At 34.9% G+C, this 8,281-nt stretch overlaps 1 long non-coding RNA gene across 3 annotated transcripts; it reads right to left on the bottom strand.

Moving 5' to 3' along the window:
* Positions 1 to 694: 694 nt before the first annotated feature.
* Positions 695 to 7,904, bottom strand: LOC125075905. Of its 3 annotated transcripts, none has more exons than XR_007120251.1 (3): positions 7,873 to 7,904; positions 6,125 to 6,234; positions 695 to 5,741 (listed from the first exon to the last, which is right to left on the bottom strand). It is a non-coding gene; the product is annotated as an uncharacterized LOC125075905 (long non-coding RNA). The 3 variants fall into 3 exon arrangements; XR_007120252.1 differs by lacking the exon at positions 7,873 to 7,904 and adding an exon at positions 6,808 to 6,883; XR_007120250.1 differs by lacking the exon at positions 7,873 to 7,904 and adding an exon at positions 6,696 to 6,794.
* Between the last annotated feature and the right edge of the window lie 377 nt (positions 7,905 to 8,281).

Here is an 8,281-nt window from a genome sequence, read left to right as displayed (position 1 = left end):
TGTCAGTAATAAATCATTTTATTTATTTAACAAATGTAACCTTTATCCACTTTATGCAATGGACGGCGATAAGATTGAATCCGGCACTCTCTCCGTCTACAAAAACATCACATCCGCTATATCAGGAATAGAGCGTATACCATATTTTTTTAATTGCTGTTTACAAAGTTATCTACAATTTAATTTTTGTAGTTTTTATTTTAACTTGAAAGTTATTGACTTTTTGACTGTACCATTGCTAAACTTGCCTATCTAACTTTTTAATAAAATACCTACTGAATACCTACCTACCTTAATGAATTAAAATATATAAATAAATCGTCTTCAAAAATCTAGTCTAAACCGATCCTAACCTAGTCAAATAAATTGCAACCTCTTCGATCGATAGAATATGTGACTAATAAAGGTAAAGTATCCGAAAAGTACCACAATGCAGTCCTCTTATATTTCTTACTATGTTTAGCTGTATGGTGTTGTAATGTAAAGAAAATCGAGATGCGATTTCAACTTAACCTGATTCGGTATATTTTGAGTATCGGAACGACCCTTGCCAGAGCCTTATAATACAAAATATCTAATATAAAATGTGTTGATATGATTATAATTGAGTTAATGCTATTATCGTTAAAATAATTTTAGTATTGCACTTGATTTTCTTACTAAAGTTATAAGGACAAAAAAATAAAACAACAGGTAATTCTATTCATTTATTGCATAAGTTATATCAGTTTTAAAGTTAAAATGCTTCTACTCAGACTTTGAATTTAACGTGAAATCTTCGAATTTCTGTATGAAATTCGGTTTTATTAGTTGGATTAGTTATTTTCAAAGTCATGAGTGAAACCTTCGTGCTTATTCACTAAGTCGGTTATAGACACTCAGATGTTAAATAGGAAAAATAATTATACTATCTTATATATACGGAAATATAAAAGAAAATTAAATCTAAAGTAAAATAATTCAGGAAAACCATTTTTATTTCAAAGGAAATTTATAAAAAACTTGACAACTTGACTAAAAATTGTTAAGATTTAGAGTACAAGTATACAAAGCAAGTTGGCCATGTCCAAAAGTTGTTTAAAGTAATAAAATGGTGGAAACGTTCCATGGTGAGGTCCAGAGTAAGGTGCTAGAGAGCTGTAGTTTCTAGATAGAAGAAGAAAGTACAGAATATCGATCATCGATATATTGAGATACATATTCGTATAATTAAATTATCCTAAGTCTCCACGCTGTGTTGTGTCGGGGGAATATGTCCGACCTGTGAACCAGTGACACCAATTTTTAAATTTGATACTTTCGTTTAATTCCTTTTTCCGGATATTAAATCCAACTTTCGGCTCGGGACGTATATAATTTAGCCTTCGTATTTCCCCTCATCGCTCGAAAAAATCCAACGTATTAAAAGCTCATGACATGACAATCCGAAAGAGCACGCATCGGCTCGAAAAGGTACTCAGACGACATGGAGACGTATACGGTTCAGGTCGACATTGAATATGAACTGCGAGCGCTCACAACAATGGAATCTTGTATAGGTCTACGCGCCACCCGCTATACAGTCTGTTGACACATTAATGCTGGCGAGTCCGTCGGGACAAGAGATAACAAATTGCAACTAACGCGAACGACAAACAGCATTGACCCTAAAAATCCTTCTTCTAACATCCAGCGACACCATCTCCTTTCGCGGACACAACACTAGCGTGGGCTGCCCCACCATTATTCTATGAGATTATATATTCATATTTATTATAATGTTTCAAAGTAGATATCTAAAGACTAATCGTTCTGTTACTTTGCTCACATTTCCCGATCCTTATTGTGTATGTGAATAAGAATATTACGTTCCTAGATTACTGTCGGTACGTAAGAGTATAACATCAGTAACAGCGGAACGTATTATTGATATTCTTACAAATTGACGTAACTTAAGTAAATAATACATCATAAACATTTCAATCAAATAAAATAATCCGGAACATAACATACGTAACCAATGAATTGCATTTTTGATTTTTTAAGCCGAAACAAGCGATTAAACTTAGTGCGGGTGAGTTGTTAAAAGGATCAATCATCAAAGTTGAAAATATTCTATCGGATCGAACTTCAAATACAACTTAGGAACTTTATGTCAAGTTTCAATTGCTCGGACTGCTCAATAGTAAATACCAATACGTCTTCCTCGTCAAATCTTTGCTCAAAACTGCTACTTATAAACATCCATCCTCCGAAACAGCTACATGAAACTAGACATCTTACCGTTGAAATTAAATCATTCCACTTCGTTAGCCCATTCGATTCGTTCTTAATAAGTATTGAAACTGTTATTGACGATATCGTACCGCATTCATATTTTACTAAAGTATGTATACTAATGAAAAATGATCTGAAGTTATCTATAAACGTCTGTTCTTCCAGTTAGATGACGCCTGCGCACTGATAGTATTAAGTCAGACCATTATCTAACTTCAAACCGCATCATGAAGTAATTAACTGATGATCACACGTACAGGAACTCATCATTAAATTATCATAGAAAATGTAACTAACACTTGAACAAATGGTCGCTAATCGTAAGATAACTCAACGAAATCAATATTAAAATTAAAATTGACCAACATGTGCTCTGTTACTCAATGGATCGCCGCAGTTAAACCTTGAGGCACTCATTATAACTGACAGTTGGGTAAGTCTCCGGGCCCTCTGGATGGTGAATCGCGACCGGCTGATGATATTTTCATAAACTACACTATAATAAACTAAGGCACGTACCCTAAACCACGCAACGTAATGAACTCTAAGTACTCCGGAGAACTACGAAACTGTCAACGGATCAGCTGCGAGATGTTAAACCTAGACTTTATTCACACATTGAGTAAAGAGCGATTATGCCGGTGGAAATGAAAAATACCATAAAGTCAAGTCCGGGGTATGTGTCACGGCCGGTGTCGGTCGGCTATCGACTAGTGCATGGAACTCGCATAGCATATCACAATATTCGCCATATCGCTTACTTGTAACGGTGTGCATTGTCTGTGTACAAACATCAATACGGATGCTATCTACTCATACATCGTTAAATAATAAATCTAATCTATCGCTTCTCTCTTAAAAATAACGTCATCGTAATATATCTTTGCTAAACACTACTAAGCTGTCTGTACACATACAAAGCGCTCTAAAATAATATCCTCTTTAAGGCACATACTTTTTAACGTTGCTAAATTACTGCGTAAACACGACGCCGCCGCTGCTTAAAAATGAAGTTAGATCAGATAAAAAGACTGTCGTTAGTTTATTGAGCGGTGAGGTAAGAATAAGTTGAAAACAACTATAATGTCGTTAAAGGAAAAACGCCGCGCCTGCGTCGTGCTTAGATCTAAAACTACGAAAAACGTCATGAACTTGTATAATATTGCTTGTTTACAGAATACTTCGCGGATTTTTAAAAATACTCTCGTTGTGTATCACTCCAGATGTCACGAGTGGAGTGTTAATCGATATAAAAAAATAATCTATATTTATAAAGCGCGTCCAGTTTCTGCGATCGCCTCCAAATAGCCGTGAAAAGGTGTATTGGCCGGGTGGCCGAGGAGATCCTGAAACCTAACCGTGAGCACCATGAGGTAGTTTCTAGGTTGCTGTTATAATATATTGCGAATGACAAAAGTAATCCGAACAAAATACACACAACAGTTATTGCTTTTATAGAGGTCTATGAGTTTCGCTTTGTTCATACGATCCGAACTGAGGGCATACAACGGTCCGACGCAGCCGTCCGCGCTTCGATCAACAAACATTATTGGCAGCGTCGAGTCATTGTATGAATCCCTCTCTGTACCCGTCCTACCGCATATTTTTGTATTATTATGTATAAAAAACACGGTTTGCCCATGACCGTTTGACCATTGCGACTGCCATGAATCATGAACAAACATCTCAAAAATACGACACATATATATCAGTAAATAATCGTGTATAAATGTATATCTGGCGAAAATTATGATAGTCTGTCCAATTATGTTAACTGTTTAACTATCCCGAGTTTCGGGAATCAGCTACTTCTCGACAATAAATTTGTCGTAATTATTGCTAAGCGAGTTTTCCTTGAAGTCAGAAATATTAAATTGTAAATAAGGCGAAATTCCTTTGGTGAGTATTTTCGCATTTATATGTTTTCTTAATTAACGGGAGCATGCACTTGTTTTTAATTGTCAAGTCCGGGAAGACAAGTGCCATGCTATTTACTCCAACTCGATTGGCCAAAGTAAATAACACAGTCTCGTCAGTCGTCTCAATCGGTAAATTTAACGTCACATTTGGCGTCAATAAAACAGTTTCCGAACATCCAAGCTGTTAATATAAGGGCTTGACCGCAATCGTGTAAGAATAATAAAGTTGATCCGACAGACATTCTCAACTGCAGCAAACTTGCGCCGTCTCAACATCGCGATCCAAAACGCCATCACAACATCTAGTCCAATCAAGAGTATACATGCCATTCTCTGAAAATGTATTTCCAAAATCCTTCCCTAAGACATTTCCTCTGAAATGTGGCGAATAGCATTAACACGAATCGAAAGAATCGGAGAAAGTATGTTAATCTCTTTATTGTGTTGAATTTTCCCGTAAATGTCCAATTGTTGCAATTCTTTAGGTCCGATCTGAATATGATGTAAAGTGACTCTCAACCGTTTCTTTCGACTGTGAGAACGTAAGCATCTATATTCTATACTACTAACATAATTGATTAATTAAAACCTTCACCTGTGTGACCGTTCCCATAACATCAAGATAAATACCTTCAAATTCACACAGGGGAAAGTATATATACTTTATTTTTACTCGTTTCATAAATGCGCATCTATGTCGATCGAAGTTGCAATTTTAATGCCCTTTTGAAATTTTGCTAATGTCGTCATGGTATTTTTAGAAAATTTTATCATTACATTATTATTGTATGAGAAGTTATTAACAAAAGTATAAAACGTTCAGAAATCTTGGAGTCAATTAGTGATATATTACCTTCTGTCTCCCGTCAATGTCTACTTTTCATTTTAAAAATAATCAATCTGTTACCGTTCGCATGAACCCTGCCTATTACATCCTTACCTCGAACTAAACTATATACTCCTATGCCTCCATTTACCACTGGTCGTAGAACTAGTGATAATACCCGAATTTTTCAAATTTGACATTCAGACTATCCACTCTGCGTCTAAGGTATTTGCGTACAGATGTTAGAGCATCCAACTTTTTTCCAATAAGGCAAAACTTTTCGTGATCGTGAACTTTACAGCAAGCCCAAACAGAAGATGTATATTCCTCGTAAACAAATACTACCGTGAAGCACTTTGGTGTACGATAGTCTCCGTCCCTTGTACCAATTACACGTGGCGAAAATTATTATATTCGTTATGCATAAGTGCGCACTTATATCAGTGATATTATCTATGAAGATTATATAATGATGTCGAATATTAAATAAACACACATTAAGGTATTAGAAGCTGTCGTCGGTAAAGTCGCCCTGGTCAGATGATGCCGTTATGTACGCCGTTGTCGTGAACCCCACATGATGCGGAGCTTGCCTCTTCAGAGCCTCATGACGTCAGTTTGTCAGGGGAGGTTCAGCCAAAGTTCGAGGTACTGACGGATTTCAGTCGGTCCCTCTACGAGTTGAGTCGAGTCGGTGATGTTTCGAATATGCGAGAGCAACTTCGCGCATTGCGCCGTGCCTAAAATTTTTTTTAGTTATAACTTGTCAATAATTTAATATATATAACGATTGAGATAATAGATTCGAGGAATAAATTAATGAGTGTGATGATACTTCAAGATTCGATGCCACAATCATCTAGTCATTATTTTTAATATTCCGTAAATGTCCTGCAGCTGGGTAACGCCCTCCTCTACGCTTATAGAGATTTGGAGCTATTTAACCGCACACTATAATGCGTAAAAATATATACCTGATTTAATTTTCTTTTACTAAGAGGCTACTAACCGAACACCTAGTTCGGTTATTTTAAAATACATACACTATAATCAAAATAATATTTTTTATTGTGCCATGTAACTCAATATATTTATATATAACTTAAAATTAGATAATCTTTACCTTTGATGATGATGTTGGGCGCCTCATCTTCTACTGTAGTCGTCATCGCGACTCGCATCGCCTACGGTTAGGCTACCGTAGCTCTTGGTCGTAGAACTCGAATCGAATACCTATATTTAACATAAAGACTGCTTAATGCTTAAACGAAGTGACTAATTCCAAATAAATAAATCGTATGTTACATTTCTTTAAGCAATACCATATACCAATTTTTCTTCTTAAGTGTAAATTTAACAAAATATAAATGCAAAATTTTAACAAAAGTAAGATATGTTTATCATTATAAAGTTAACATTTTCAACGTTCGATTTCTATATGTATGGTAGATATATATAAAGAAATTCGCCGTAATCCAATAAGGCGATAGCCGAAATCAAAAATTAGGAGCATTTACGCAGTGAGTCAGCAAAAAACAACCAGAATAATCTAATATGAGACAGATCTGTATTGCGTTGTATGTGTCCAAATCTACAGCGATCATGGAACGGAAGTGCACGAAGGTGGTACTAAAGATGTGTGATATATATAAATATGCTTTAGAAAACTCGGACCACTATAGGGTAAGTCATACCTGTTAAAAATACGACAACGTCATAATGAGCTTAACAATTATGAGAATTATGCCACAATTTTCAGATAATGCACTAGCTTTTGCTAATTCATTCTTAGACTATTTTAATCACCTCTAACAAGAGCCTCTAACATTAGAATTTTTTTTTAATGAAATTGTAGTTTAGACAACTCCATATGAATCCAATTACAGAGTATGCACATCCGTGAGTTAGGTGAAATCAATACATCGACGCATGCCCAGATGCAACTCCGCTGCATAATCTATGGAGCTAAGTTATCCGGGCCGCAAGTTGCGCGCGCATGATGTGCAACAAACGATTGAAGCAGGCTTATTGGTCAGAAATTCACTTCTTTGTCAAAACAGTGATATTAAACGTTGATGTAGAGTTGTGCGCGAATGACATTCAACAAATGGGAATAGATTAACGTAGTCGATGTCGTTTATATGACTTAATATAACATTATTTATGAACATGGCCTATGATATTGTTTGTAAATAAATATACAACTTAAATTAACACATTACTTTTTCACACGCGTCGTTGTCAAAACACTGATCCCATTAAACATCAGCAAATTTAACTTAAAACATAATTTCTAAATAACTTGCACAATCCTGGATCGGATCATTGGGGTTTTAGTACTTAAGTTAGATATTCCTGTTTTAAATACTGGAAGAAATATAATAATTACTCCCAAAAAAAGATAACAATGTTATACCTCAAAGCACTATCACCCACTCGATTCAGTTAAATAGCATGCGCGAGTTAAGATAAATCATTACATCGACGCATGTCTAGATACAGCTCACCGATACAATCGATAGAGCTATTATATCCGGGCCGTAAAGTTGCGCGCGCATGAGAAGCAAAGATAAGAAAGGCTATACAAAATCTCTTATAATCATGGATTTTCCTAGATCTCCGAAAATATTTACATTCATCACAACAAGTCCTGCAAACAGTGCACTACATCGGCAACGCCATATTAAACCTTAGGAATCGGGAGTATTTTTTTAAAAATCCGTTTTTTTGATTTTACAATCTATTTTTGAATTTTACAAACTTTTGACCAATCATCTAATTCGGCACTCAAGTAACATTTCCCTTTTTTAACAGTCTGAAAAATTTTTGAACCACACCCAAAGCACAATATTTTAATAAAACACGTCTTACCTCAAAACTATCACTGACTCGACTAAGTTACATTTCTGCCACAGAGCGCATTCGCGAGTTGAGAGAGATCAATACAACAATGCATTACCTGGATGTTAAACCTACTGAATTTTTCGTTATACGCAATAAATAAATTATTGTTTGTTACGATATACGTGTGAATAAAGTTTATAGAATTTTATTTTGTAGCTATATTTTATGGCAAAACTATTTCCTTAATCTAAATAAAACTGCTAAAACTAGTAATCAAATTACAAACCTAAAATATTTATTAAGTTTATGATCCATTCAATAAGATGGTATTTATTGAATATATTATAGTATTTATAGCTACTGGTTAATTGTTCTTAAAGTCATAAAATTGTACTGGTACTTAAAATAATTTTATTTTATATTATACAATTTTGAT

This window comes from Vanessa atalanta, chromosome Z, assembly GCF_905147765.1.
Source record: "Vanessa atalanta chromosome Z, ilVanAtal1.2, whole genome shotgun sequence".
Classification (NCBI taxonomy): domain Eukaryota; kingdom Metazoa; phylum Arthropoda; class Insecta; order Lepidoptera; family Nymphalidae; genus Vanessa; species Vanessa atalanta.
Note: the sequence above shows the minus strand (reverse complement) of the source record. Positions and strands in the feature narration are given on the sequence as shown.